Source organism: Agelaius phoeniceus, chromosome 6 (assembly GCF_051311805.1).
Source record: "Agelaius phoeniceus isolate bAgePho1 chromosome 6, bAgePho1.hap1, whole genome shotgun sequence".
In the NCBI taxonomy this organism is placed as follows: domain Eukaryota; kingdom Metazoa; phylum Chordata; class Aves; order Passeriformes; family Icteridae; genus Agelaius; species Agelaius phoeniceus.
The window spans coordinates 41,556,123-41,570,303 of record NC_135270.1 but is presented as its reverse complement, the minus strand read 5'-3'; the positions used below and the strand labels follow the sequence as shown (position 1 = coordinate 41,570,303).

The following is a 14,181-nucleotide window of genomic DNA, read 5'->3' as shown; positions in this document are numbered from 1 at the left end:
TTAAAGGAGTTGGACACTTACTTCGAAGTTACCTGGGAGGACCCAATGCAGGACAACTGCCACTTCCTGGCAGGGTTAAATCCTTTCTGCAAGGGTTAAATCCCTCTTCTAGCCATGGTGGCACAGATCTCTCTCTACTGCAGCAGTTGGGTTGAGTGCTCTGTGTCTGAAAAGGCCTTAAGGTTCATCTTTTGTGTTGAAGCAGCATGCTTAATTACACATCCCAAAGGGTACGGAAGCCGGCAACTAGTTTTTGCTACCGGCCTCAGTAAAGCAACAGAGAAGGATCAGCCTGCTTGACAAGAAGATTGAGTCTTCCAAAAAGTAGACAAGCAGCAAAGCTGGGAGTAAAACAGATGGTAAAACAGGTAGTTTGCAAGCCAGCATCACTTCAGCTGTAAAGCAAGGCGCACGGGACGCTGGACTCCTTAGAACAGGGTGTATGAGACCAAGCCCCAACTCCTACTGCTGAAAAATACCACTCCTACACCTCAGGGCTGTCAGCGTGCCAATCCTGAAGTCCTGGCCAAATCCCTCATCTCACAACACCCCTCTCCCTACCCGTGCCTTGCAGTCGTGGGCTTTCTCTTCCCACCGGGCTCAGAAACACCCGCACCTCCAGCCCGGTGAACTACCCACTGCCGCAGGCCGCCTCCCTTATTCCTCAGCGACCCGGCCGCACTGGCTCCCTCCTCTAGGGAGACGCCGCTGCTTCTGCCCGACAACCCCCAGCTTCACCGGGAAACGCCGGGAAAACTGCCCTCACCGCCCCGGACGCGCAGCCTCCTGCCGGACCTGCCCGCGACCCCGCTCACCGGCCAGCGCCCCGCTCCGCCAGCCTCTCGTCAGCGCCGCTTCCGGCCTCCCCGGGCCACTTCCTCCGCCCGCCCCGCCCGCGGGCGGGGCCGCCGCGCCGCCGCCGCCGAGCCCTGACGGCCCGGCCGGGCCAGCGCCGCCCCGCCGCCCGGCCCGCCCCCGAGCGCGGCCCGCTGCCGAGCTCCGTGCTCCTCTGTGTGCTGACGCCGTGGCTGGTGCCGCCGCTGGAGCCATTGCAGAGCCGTCACCTGCCAGCGGGGCAGCCCTTGCCTATACGTAACCTGTAGCTGCGTGGTTATCGTATTTTATTTGTAATGGGCAGTAAATAAACTTGGTACTCAAACTCCTCCGTTTCGTTGCTGCCACGCTAGTTGTGTGCATCCTAAATTAAACTTCACAATGCTGCTACCCTCTCCGTAAGGCTTGCATCTCTTTTCCCATCGTGCCCCCTTACACATCGCCAGCAGCCATCAGAATAAAGCCATGTGTGAACCTGCCACCATCCAGTTTTGAATAACATTCCGTTTACTTCTCAGCTTTCATGATGCTTCTTCAGAGGGTTTTGAGTGGGGTTTTTTCATCGTCGTTTTGTTTTGGTTTATTTTCGGGAATTTTATTTCTGTTTGGTTTTTTTTGTTGTTGTTGTTTGGGTGGTTTTTGGAGTTTGTTGTTATTGTTTATTTGGGGGTTTTGTTCGTTTGGTTTTTGTTTGGTTTTGGGTGGGGGTTGAGAGTGGGTTTTTTGTTTGGGTTTGGTTTGTTTTTTCTGGGGTTTTTTTGTTGTTTTTTTTTTTTTTTCCAGGAGGTTGTTTGGGGTTTTCTTAACTGACATAGCTGCACTCGCATTCAAGCCAACACTGGTTTGTTTTTCATGTAATGTTTTACAGTGCAGCATATTGAAAGTTTTGCCAGAGTCCATATCTATATTATGTTTGAGTTATTCTCTTCACTAATTTTGTAAATTAAATCAAAAGAAAGTAATCAGATTTATTTAGATGTGATTTATTCTCTGGAAATATATACTACTGCCTATTGCTCACAGATCTCTAATCCTTTGTATTCTTACTTTTTCCCCCATTTCTGTTTATTCCATCACGTTGCCAGGAACAGAAGTTACTGTGAAAGGGTGATATTTGCCAAGACCACTGCTGCCTCCCTACTCCCACCACAAAAGACCAATGCTGTGTTTGTTCTTCCTCAGTCCTCTGGCACCCTCCCTAGTTTGTCAAGCTACTTCAAAAATGACTGAATCCTTGAGTTTGCCATTGGTTCCTACACCCCAATAGGACAAGCTTCATTTAGCTTTGCTGAACTTTCTTCATGCTGTTTATCTAACCAGTCCTTTGTGCCAGTCTGAGCTGTCATGTTAACATTTTCATTTCCTTGTAGTTCTCTATTATTTCCTTGGAAAATTAATATTTAAAGAAGAAAAGCAGCCAATAGGTAGATTTTTGTTTTATCCCATTTCCAATTGCTTACTTGATTAAAGTTACTTTATGTGCACAAATTTGCCTGTAAAATTCTGTCCTTTTATTTTTTTAACCCTTTCTGGGGCAGTAACTCACCTTACTTGTTAGCAGCATTTTGTTTTCCTGGCCAGTTTCCTATTTCCAGTACAGGGGTTTTCTTTTTACTCTCAGATCTGAGAGAAAATCCCTCCTAAAATCTAATCCTGTTTCACTGCTGCAATCCTTTTTCATGCTTCAGGATATAAAACAGCTACAAAATGTCTGGGTTAGAGAGAAACTCCCCTGATGGGAAGGTTATTCTGTAAACATCACTTCAGAGCTTCTTACCCCTTCATTTCAAGCACTCAATACTGGCTGCCGTTCCAGGCAGGATAACAAACCAGACAAACAATTGTGTACAAGAAATCCTGTATTCAGATGTCCTGGGGAGATGGCAGCAGATGCCCATTCTAATTTCTCTTATTTTCCCCTCATTTCCCAACTAGTTCTCTGTTCTCTGTAGGTCAACAAAATGTTTTTCAACTGGTATAAATTGTAATTCACCCGTCCATTATTTTTTTCCACATTCAACACTCAAACCCAAATTTCTGCAGATATTGCCAGCATTTGGCCTGAGTAAAGACAACATACTGGCACACAGGGTCAGTTTTCTGTGAGAGAGGGCAAAAGCAAGAGACAGGATGAAAGAGCTCTTGCAATTGCAAGGGTCCCAAGAACTAACTGGGTACCACAAAGGAGCACTGATGTGGAAAAAAATTTGGAATAGAAGTTCAAGAAATATAATGAGGAATATAATTTGGAATAGGAGTTCAAGAAATATAATGAGGCAGTTGGGATAATCTGGTTTTGAGCAGTTTATGGTATTTCTGTCCAGTCTTACAAGGTTCACCCTGACATGGGTCAGCAAAAGTTAATTTTGAATCCTTGTCTGCATTCAACTTCATCCCATATCCCTGGCAAATCGTTTACTCTCTGTGCACTTTGTAAGTTGCCTGAATGGGAACTGTCCCAACTTCTCAGCACTAGTTTTGCTCATTAAATGCTCCAGGGATACAAAATGTTCAGCACTCTTACCCCACATGGATTCTTATCCATCACTGGGCTTTGTAAGGATGGGTTTTTTCCTGCTCAGAGGCTGTGGTCACCAGTGCTGAACTGCTGCTGGGCCTGGACGCAGGAGAGGGTGTGTTAGTGGTGAGGGACATTTCTGAGGCAAGCAGGAGAGGAAGCTTGGCTGGATGCTCTCTGCTTGTCGTGGCAGCACCTTGGCCCAGCTCCCTCCTTGCTGGGCAGCGGGAGCCGTACAGCCCAGTAGGATGGGGAGAGCAGCAGGGTCATTGCTCTGCCCCAGCAAATGCTCTGCCTCATCCCATGACATTTCACAGCAAAACCTTCCAGGGGTTAAAAGGAAAAAGAGAGACAGAAAGGGGACAAGAGACAAAGGGAGGAATAAAGTCAAAAAATGTGCCGTGAAGCTTCTTGCAGCAAAATGCGGAGAAAGTCATTTCCAACTTCTTTCATCTCAGAGATGAAGCCACTAAATAAAAGGGCAGCGCAGAACACAAGGGCTTTTAATCTGTCTCATCTCCTTCATAATAACTGCAAATTTTCCCTGGGCTCCTGGGAGTGAGCCTCTTTCCTCTGTCTTTGCCTTATCTCCCCCCTCCATATTTCACAGCCGGCTCGGCTCCCCTCACTCGGCTGCCCCCGGCCTAGTCTCCGAGAGGCCTGTGGGAGCCGCCAGCTCCCAGGGCCTCATTGTTCCCGGCTTGGGAGGAAGCTCAGGGAGGGAATTGAAGGCAAGTCAAAGGGAAACAGCATCATCGCTGCTTCATTAATGGGAACCTTTCAGCAGAAAACATATCAGAGCGAGGTCTTTTCAGAGGCAGTAATTAGCAATTTGGAGCCTTCCCCCCTCAGGAGATGCAGCTGCGATCTAACAAGTGGGAGCAGTGCTCGCCTCCTTTTACGCTTCATATTTATTGTTTTTCATTTTCTCCATCTTCCTTCCATTGTCCAGCCTCCTCCTCATGGCCAGATAAGGGCCCTTTATTAATCACTCTCTTTTAATTCTTCATTAATGATAATAACTTTCTCTGGTGTGCAAAGAGGAGTTAATCTTTCCTGGGTATTGAGAAAGGACAGGGCTGAAAGGGAGGGAGGGAGCGAGGGAGGGAGAAGTGCACGGTGGACAAGGCTGTACTGCCATGCTTCCTTCCTGCTCCACCACCTGGAAGGAGTTTCTGAAGACTTTGGCTGTCAAGTTGCAAGTTGCCCTCTGGAAAATCTTGGGCTGTCAGTTTGGTCCAGCTGTGTGGGTGTGCTGGGATCTACCCACTCTCAGAGATCCAATCCTTTCCAGAAATAGGTGTACATTGGCCAGAGGGAGAGACCTTCTCTGTGCATCAAACACTCACCAGCAGCTTGGTGTGACTAACCAGCACTGTCTACTTGTCTTGGAAGAACACTCCCTCAGATGCCTTCAAAGCACATTTTCCCAAGTCCAAGTTGAAACAGCACCGAAAAGTGACAGAAATGGTAACTGGGAGGCTCTGCACATGTCAAGACCCTTCTAGGAACTTCTCCCTAGGAGCTGGTACAGTCTGCCTTGGATTGCTCCCATCTGGAGGTGCCAGTCCACCAACATTTGTGTGAGGTGACGCCAGGCTGGCTCAGCATGGACAGCCCAGTGTCAAAAGCTGGGTGAAAATGGGAAGGAGGGGGAGGAGGCTGTCATGGAGGCTCTGGCTATGTGTAAGGCAACAATCACTGAATACCAGCCCCAAGAACATAGCTAGGGAGGACAATCCAAACACACTCACAGAGCTCAGCTTCCTTTCCTGGTGTTTTGTACCACTGGGTTCATTCAAACTTCTGCTAGTGAAGGCCATGCAAGCTGATCTAGTGATAGCTTTAATGGTGGACCTCATGGTAGCTCTTTCTGAGTAACTGGGCAAGCCACTATCAATTAAGAATATTTTAGTACTACCAAATATGATGAAAAAGGGGAAGAATTCCACTGTCACCAGAATAGGTGGCTACACCACATCACTGAGGACTATCAATTTGGCAACAGTGAGAAACACTGAGGGAAGGGAACAAATGACATGCAGAGAACCCAGGAACTTCAATCCAGAAGCTCAAGTAAATCAGTCAATTGCAGAGACAACTCTGTGTCCTTCCCTTACGGAGTGGGTCATATCCTAGCTTCACATTCCCATATCATTCCATGGGTGTTGCCAAAGAAGCCAGTAACAGTTCAAATTAGTGACTCCTATGGGCCTGGAAAAATGAGTCACCACATGCTCCTGTGACACAGGTTACCCCAACACCACCAATATCACTGTGTGCTGATCTGAGGGAGTTGTTTGGCAGCACTGGGAATGGGTGGAGAAACCAAGCTGCTGAGGGAGTCAGGACAGAAGTGCAGAGAGACAGTAGGGAAAAAAAAAATGTGGTGTTTTCTCTTTTTGGTGTCATTTGCAGGGCAAATATCCAGTCTGCATTCTTTTACAGACCACAGCCGTAAATACTTTCTTCTCTACAGTCAAAGCTCTTGCTTTTGGCCCAACATCAGGACTCTTGCCCGATGTTGGGCCAAAAGCCCAACAGAAGTTGTGGAACAGACAGAGTCAGTTTATTTCTGGTTATTGTTCTACAAGCATCAGGTGGTGTTTCCCTAATATGCTCTGGTTCCCAAGTGTCTTTGAGGGTGCAGTGAAACTCAGGCCTACATTTGGGCTGCCAGCATCTTTGGTATCCATTTAATGTGGACTTTAAGGGTTCCTGATAGTCCTGATGATTAGGGATGACCTGTGTTCCAACATCCTTTGACAGGCCTGTGTTTAATTTCCAGTGTCCCTAATACACTCCACAGAGATGTCTGAAAGAACTTTCAAAAAAGGAACATGAAGTAATACAGAAAGTGGGGCTGGCTTGTCTGCAAAAGTTGTATTTTAATCTTGCAGTGAGTCAGCCTAGTTCCATTAAATGTGGTCTGGATTTTAGGTTTTATTGTTTTCCCACAGCACCTCTACATGAGGCCAAAAGACTTCACTTGTGCCCAGGAAAAGGAAGAGTTTTTCACACTGTACAACAACAAATTGATTTTGTGTTTTAAAACATGTATCTTTTCTTCAGACTCACTGAATCAGATCTTCTCTGGTCTAACACTGCTACCCTGCACTGGAAGGCCAATAGGGTCTACCAAATCCCCCTCCACCCTTTCTGCCCCAGTAGATGCTCTGGACCTTCTGGGACTGGTGCCTGCCTTCACACATGTGGCAGTGGATCGACAAAGTCTGCCTGGTGGAGACAGAGTGAGTTGAAGTGAGGGGAGCCAAGGGGTTTGTGGGACCTGGTGTGTACGAACCCTCCTTCCAGTATTGTGTGCTGAGCACTGAATAGCGATGCAGATCCTACCTCAGTGAGGATTCATGAGGACTCCATCCCTGCTAGCAGTTGGCTGAGCAATTATCATGTGCAGGATCCAGTGTTGGGACTTGTGACAAGGTGCCACACCTGCTGATATGGCCAAATCAAGCTCCTGATTGCTGTGAAGAGTACACTAAATATAGGTGTGAGGCAACATAAAACAAATGTGATTGTTACTGTGACAGGTGAGAGACAAAGTGTCACAGATGCAGAGTTCCTTCAGAAAGAAATTAATAAAATGGAATCAGCTTTACTTGGATTCTTCCATGGAAAGGACAGAAAGAAGGATGTTAATGCTGTAATTTGAAAGCAAGAACTAAACAAAAAGAGATACAGAGGGCAAGCAAGGCAGGAACTAAAGAACTACTAATTAATTGCGGGATTCCCCTTAATCTTGCAACAGAAAGTCTGGTCATGAAGCTACTCATCTCTTATCTAGCATGTTTCATTTTATAATTTTGCTTTATTTGGCAGTTGATCAAGGACTTCATAGGACTGGAATGATTTGGGCTGTTACTGTAGTGCCTGTTTACCTGCCATTACTGGTGTAAAAACAGCAGCCTCAGAGACACCTAGAGGGGCACTTAGCAGTCTACCAGCCAGCTGCAGGGACCTGACTAAATCCCTGAGGATGCTTCAGTGTTCAGAAAAGAAGTATACTTGTCATGGCAGCAGAGAGCAGGCAGTGGTACCAGTGATGCTGGTGAGGGCTGGAGCATTGTGGATGTTAATGTGGTTGGGCAGGAACTGAGTGCTAGCTTGCCCTCAGCAAGAACAAGTGGTGTTTCAAAATCTATAGGCCTCAAAGCAACCCAGCACAGCCAAGTGTGGGCATCACCTGCAAGGACAGGTAAAGCCTCGAGGAGGCTGGAATTATGTCTTTTGCAGTCATAATGATTGCAGGTTTTGCTTCCTGAAAGTCCTCTATGGCCTCTCTTGTTTGTTCCTCTCCTGTTGTCCTTGTGTCTTGTGATTATCTGCCTGTTTGTTTCAGTGAGATTAACTGGTACAAAGAAGAACAGCAGGTCTTATATAGAGCTGTGGGGCATGTCACAAATCTGCAGGAAGTGGGCAGGCAGGGGTTGCTAGAAGGCCTTACTGAGTGTGTTGTTATTCCTTATTTGAGGGGAAGGTAAAGGTGCCCTGTTCCATGGGTGTGTGAACTTTCAGCCAGGAGCACACTTATTGGCTGGCATCTGGTAGGTTGGGTTGGGCCAGATAGCTTTTTTGAAACATGGAGCTATTTTACATATGGGATCTATCAATGTGTCATTTTAGAAAGCAGCCAAGAGGACAGCATTTTCTGAGTCACATGCAACAGCAACTACATCCCTGCCCCAGGCTGTACTTAACCTTCTCCTACCCTCCAGGCAGCTAGGGCTGCCTTCCTTATCTCCATGTACTTGTTCATTCTTCTACCACTGCTTTCTTTCAGCACAGGGTAGTTATGACTCCTTGCCTCTTGTTGCTCAAAATCCAAGTAGAACTGCTGCAAGTCCCTACCTCTGGAGAAGCTCCTCCTCCCTGTCTTTTCTGGCTTTTGCCTGCTGGGTGCTGTGGCCTTCCACAGCTCTTCCCAGCACTGCACCCAGGCATCCCCTTTTCCTACCTCATACTGGGGCTGGGGGAGCCTGGGGTGCTGACATTGCCAAGCCTTTCGGAGGGTTGAGAGCAGTTCGTGGTAAGGAAGAACGCAGCAGCATGGATCTGTGGGGAGGGGGAGGGGAGCAGTCCTGACAATCCCCTTCGAATTATAAACATATCCTCTTTAAATACATTTCTAAGGATAACATTTGTATTACTGCGTCCTGTGGCTGCTGATAGGGCCCTGCTTATCGCCTCGGTCTCTCCTCCTTTCTCTGGGCTCTGCTGGGAAAGGTCCCTATCTGGAACTGAGCTGGCAATCCTCTGCCAAGCAATTGTTTCAGTCCAGGGGAAAAATTAATTTCTGCCTATCATTAATTGAGAGAATTGTGTGGAGAACTGGAAGGGGGGTTGATGGGGGAGTGGGGGATGGAGTGGAGAAGAGAGAGATCGTGTTATTAACAGTGTCCCTTTCATAACCAAATACCCTGATTTCCATCAGTGAGATGAGAGGCTCATTACAGCAAGAAGGTGATTAGAGAACTTGGAGGAGCTATCAGGCTAAGCAGGAGAGTGGCAGGGAATTCGGGAGGGACTCCCAGCAGAAGGGCAGCTACACCAACCAACCATCCCCTCTCACCCTCACTGCCATCTCCTCCACCTCTCTTCTCCATGTCAGTACCAGTGACCCCTTAATCACATCTGAGGAAAAAGCAATGAAGAAGTTCCACAGATCAGCAGTTTTAGTGGCTGAAGAGATGCTTTATGTGGTGGCAGAGCCTGCACACTCTGAACAAAAGCCCACTGGAGCTGTTCAGCTCCCAAAGGGCCACCTCACAGCTCATCTTAAATGCCTTTCCCTGATGGCCAAAGAACATGTGAAGTGTTGGCCTCCCTCCCAGCTACAAGAGGAGGTCATGCATGGCTATTCAGAGTGTCCTGCATTAGCTGATCCCTCAACAGGTGGCTAAAAACTAGGACCTTAGACTGAATCACTCACAGAAATTATGTACAAGGGGAGGAAAACTACCCCATACTGTACTGTGATCCAGCTTTTGCACCACTCTTTCTGTGTGTGCTTCCTGAGATATTTCCTCTATTCTAGAGGTATCACTACTGTGATACAGCCCACCAGCCCCCAAGCCATCTCATGTACCATGTTTATGTCTTCATGAATTTCCTGTCCTTCAGCTCACAATCACTCCCCTGACAAATAGCTACAGAATCCCCTTGATTCCTGACATTGCTAGAAATAACTTTCTCCCTCTTTGTGAAGGTAAGCAGCCTTGAAAATTTATCCAGCCCACATAAGCACTAGGGGATGAGACTAGGATAAAAAGTTGAACTCCCACCTTGAATGTGAATGATTCTATGAAAAAACCCCATCACTTCAATTTTCATTCCTTTTTCAATATAAAACTTTGGTATCCCAGACAAATTTTGAGTGGACAGGAAGATAATAATATTCCAGCTAAATTAGACTAATATAACCTATTACTCTCACAGTTAATATTAGTTAATGCTGTAGTTATTATGATTTTTTGCCAATAATGTACTTGAAATGGTAAAAAATCTGGTTTTGAGATGACAAAGGGTCTTTGGCAAGGTCCATATGGGAGAGAAAAGATGCAACAGAGAAGTCAGAGTGTCAACTGAGCAGCTGCAGATTGAAAAAAACTATGGAGTCTGGACTTCCCTCTTCCTTTGACAAATCCATTCCTCTAGATTCAAGATGAGAGGCAGATTGTCCCCTATAGGCTGCAGGAAAATCAATCCAGCATAAGACTTACAATAAATTGATGTAAAACCAGAAATACTTCTCACCTAGATCACACAGGAGACCATAAAAGCAAACAGAAGTGCTCACTGTCACAGTGTATAAAGTTCTGCACACAGTAGCACAAATAATCTCCACGAACTCACAAACAGGCAGATCTCCTACCCCTTCTTAGCTTAATCCCATCTATGCGTGACTGTGTTGAGTTCTCGTAATCTCCAGCTCCTCAGGGCCATCCAGACAGAAGCAGAGAGAAGCAGACCCTCCACATGAGGCAAGGCCTCCCATTTAGCATCGAGTTTCATTGCTGACAAATAGAGGACATCTCCAGGAATATATGGTCTCTTGGAAAGCAAACTGGAGGGCATGGTGATCATCACCAAGATCCATTCAATCATTAGCAGGTTCTCTTCATGCACATATTCCCATGAGAAAATTGTTGGCAATGAGCAAACTATTAGCAGACAGTTAAGAGTAGCTCCAGAACCAGAGTTAGACACCTTTCAAACCAGAATGATTTATGAAAGTCTGTATATTTAGCTTCTTTAAATAAAGTTTACATTTCTTGCTGTTTTCTTGTGCAAATCACCAGTAAAATGGAAATGGAGAAGAATGTTTGTCATAAATAGCTTGCGTGTTTAAATTCTGGATTGCTCATGTTGTCTCCTTCTAACAATGTTGAAGGCTTAGCCTAAAATTTCTAGTATCACCAGTCAACTCATTCATACAGAATCTTCCTCTTTATTAAGAGGCAGCTCTGCACTGATAAAATTGATAATAAGGCAAACATAGGCTTCTTGCCAGCCCCTCAGCTAATCTGACCTCTGGCCAGAGGGGTTCTGGAGATAAACTACAACAGCACAATAGGCAGTCTGACCCAGGGGCTAAGCACTCTGAACAGTCCTGACAGTTGAACCCAAATACACTCTCACCGAGCCTTAAACAGCTGAGACTCCACTGAGACTGCCATAAATTGGTAGCCTCCAGCTTTGGATATCCAGTCTGAGCTATCATTCTGCACTCACATTGCCCAGGTTCTCTTCAGCTGAGTAAATCTAGGCCTTGCATCAAACAAAACGTGATCGAGTATTTGAAAAACCCTCTGCTACTATCTGTTTTCTTCCTCAGATAGTATTCTGTCACCAACTTTGCAAGGCTTCACCAGTGAGGTCTGAGGAAGAGCTTGTATGGTTGCTTCTCATCTCTCCCTCTCTGGCCCTCTGTTTGTCTCTCTCCCTCTGTAGCCCATCAGAAAATAGAGAAGGGGAGAGATTGCATGGTTAGCCTCCAGCTAAATCTATCCCAACTGAAGGCTATGCATTGTCAATTCAATAACTAGAGTCAGATTTAAAGAAGAGAGCACAACTGAATGCCACCAAAGTATTTGCATATATTTTAGCAAGCTAGTCCTCTGAAAGCCTTCCTGGTGCTCACACTGCCTGGGGACTGCTGGGTGATGTAGAGGCCCTAACAATGGTTAGGTGAGCCCTTGGAGAGAGGGGGATAAGGATGGTGGTACTGAAAATGAGTTCATAAGGCAACTCCATGCTCTGATGATCTCTGCTGTTCCGGGAAATCCCAGAACAAAAGTAAGACAGACCCTATTCTGACATTAGGAACATGCCTTTCCAGCATATTTCTTCCAGTTTGGCCCAGAGAAAAAAGTGAGATTAGTCAAAGTTAGGGAGTGAAAGAAGTGTGACACTCATACAAAGAGGGACAGGTAAGCAAGCAGAGAATGTGAGAGAACTTCAGAAAGAAGAGTTTGAAGAAGAGTATGGGTGAATTAGACAGAGAGAGATGGAGACGTGATTGGAGGAAAGAGCATAACGGGAGAAAGGAGGGGGCAAAGTCTGAGGCACTCAGTGAGTTCAGAACAATCTCTATTCTCTACAGCACTTTCTGTTTAAAAAAATAAAAAAGGAATGATGGAGAAGGGGAGAGAGTCAGACAAGTTTAATGATGTGTGTTCAAAGCTCAGATTGGAAAAATGACAGAGAAAAGCAGCCTGTTTCGGCTCTAATAAATTGTTCTTTGCTGTAAGAGACGCCTGTCGCAGCATTAATACAGGGCCCTAATACACGGGTCAGGGTTAAGTAATTTTCTCCGGCAACTTAAGCGAATAATGAAGCTGGCAGCGGCTAGTGGCGCAGTGGGAGAGATGGCCCGGGCCGCCGGCACTTTGTCTTCATTTATTATGCCAGCTCTCATGATTTGGGTACTGGCTGCAGCGACGGGAAGCCTCCGCCGAGGAGATATCGCTTCATTTCGGCAAGGTAATGAAAGCTGGGATGGGGGGAGGATAAACCAATTTGCTGGCTGACATGGGAAGGAGTGATTTGCAGACCTGGGTAGGGGAGGGGGGTGACCAAGCAAGAGGAAGCACAAGGCTAAACCAAGGGGGGTGCTCAAGGCCCTTCCTTAGATAATGGCACCATGTGTTTGTGGGGAGGGCAATGGAGCAGGACCAAGCAGGAGGGGATAGTGGAGCTGGAATGCAGCAAAAGTCAGGACCTGAGAATGTGGGGAGTAGGGAAGAGGCACCTGGAGGAACAATGGGTGCAAAAGAGACTGATTGAGGAGGAAGGAGCAGGCACAGGTCCAAGGGCTGATGGAAGTGGCTGGCGAAGTTAAAGTACAAGTTCATGTAACGGTGGGATGATGGAAGACAAGCAGAAAGCAGACATAGAGGGGGAGGCAGGAGCAAGAAGCAGGCTGAAAGGGAGAGCAAGGAATGTTGTCCTGTCACTGTGGGGAAGGGAAAATGCTCACAAGCAACTTGTCTAAGGCATAGATACTGAGGAAATACAGTACTGGAGCTCACTGAAGTCTCTCCCCACTGAACCCATCAGTCTTTTCATAAGGAAAAAGCTCTACATGAAGTCTAAGGCAACCCTGCACCCACATCTCTCCAAGAAGAGAGAAATTCACTCCCTTGCACTCCATCCTCACCACATGGGCATAGGAAATTCATCTCAAAGTGTATTTCCTCAAAGCAGATTAGCAACAATTTTGTGGCTTAATTCCTAAAATGTGTCACTCTGACCAACCTGGCCATACTGTTTGCATGCTCACAGTTCCCTCTGATTACCCCTGCATTGCCATCCTCACTTCTCAACCTGAGAGCATATATGCCTAGCAGCTAGGATGGCATCTTAGTCTCTGCTTTAAAATACATGGATCATTCAGAGAACATCCCTAAGTCCTTCAACATCCATGCTCCCCACTCCCAAAACATTGAAGGGAAAGGAGGCATCAGAGCTCTGGCAGAGTCAAATCTGGAACTCTTACACTTTCCTTCCCTCCCCCTCTTCTCGATGTGGGTTAAGGATTTCCAATAAGGACCAAGTGTTGAAGGCTTAACACTGCAGTCTCTGGAGAAGCAGGCCAATTTCACACTAATCTTCCCCATGAAGGGAGAGAGCATCGGAAGCAAGAATTACATCAAAGAGAAGTTAATGCTGAGAAGCAGACGACAAAAAGGAGCTGCTTTCAGTTTCAAATGAATACACACAGCTGGATTAAGAGATCAGGCAGCTCAAAGCCTGTATCACAAGCTTTGGTACCCAGGATTTAGCCAGCAGGGAAGAGTTCTGATCTGGGCACTCTTTTGACAGGAGAGGAGAATCTTTATCGAGCACCACAGGTATTTGAGAAGAGCTGGGAAGAAGACAGGAAGGCCGATGTCCTGTTCTGGCCCCCATTGACCTCTTCTAATAGATATTATGTCAGACTCAGGTATTGAGGTTTGCACAGCCTACATAGCTCCTGAAGCATTTTAGTTAGTGAACAGTTACCTCATCATCTCCCCCTGCCCTGCGAAGCCCTCCTTCCCTCTTTGGTCTGGGGCATTGCAGGTTTACATGGGCAATAGCCCTCCAGGTGCTGAAATGCAGGGAATCCCTTATGGCATAGCAAGAGGTGTGTTCAGCTTCAAATTCAACTTACAAAGGCAGCTGAGCTCCCTGTAATATAAAACACACCGTCCAGAGGACAGGAAAGCAGAGGGTGATTGCAGTAATGTGTCTGTTGTCCCATTTTAAATGGTGCCAAAGTGAGTCCCGGCGCGCTCCCCCCGCGGGAGCCTGACAGGTGTAAATCC

At 46.6% G+C, this 14,181-nt stretch overlaps 2 protein-coding genes and 1 long non-coding RNA gene across 16 annotated transcripts in view; 2 read left to right on the top strand and 1 right to left on the bottom strand.

Moving 5' to 3' along the window:
- Positions 1-14,181, top strand: part of LOC143694378 (uncharacterized) — a 470,045-nt gene that overhangs the window by 319,111 nt on the left and 136,753 nt on the right. The window lies entirely within an intron of this gene.
- GPATCH2L (G-patch domain containing 2 like) overlaps positions 1-14,181 on the bottom strand; it is an 84,542-nt gene that overhangs the window by 41,747 nt on the left and 28,614 nt on the right. For 7 of the 14 annotated variants that reach the window (XR_008534553.2, XR_008534552.2, XM_077180507.1 and 4 more), the window contains exons 1-2: positions 816-862; positions 22-341 (exon numbers count right to left, since the gene is read on the bottom strand). The exons of 2 other annotated variants lie outside the window; for them this stretch is intronic. The gene's annotated coding sequence lies outside the window, so the exon portion shown is untranslated. Of the gene's footprint in view, positions 1-21; positions 342-766; positions 939-14,181 lie in introns of those variants that run through there. 5 more of the 14 variants (XM_077180508.1, XM_054635954.2, XM_054635955.2 and 2 more) reach the window with 5 other exon arrangements.
- LOC143694377 (uncharacterized) overlaps positions 12,291-14,181 on the top strand; it is a 28,172-nt gene continuing 26,281 nt past the window's right edge. The window contains exon 1 of the long non-coding RNA XR_013182844.1: positions 12,291-12,355. This is a non-coding gene — a long non-coding RNA (uncharacterized LOC143694377). The remainder of the gene's footprint in view (positions 12,356-14,181) is intronic.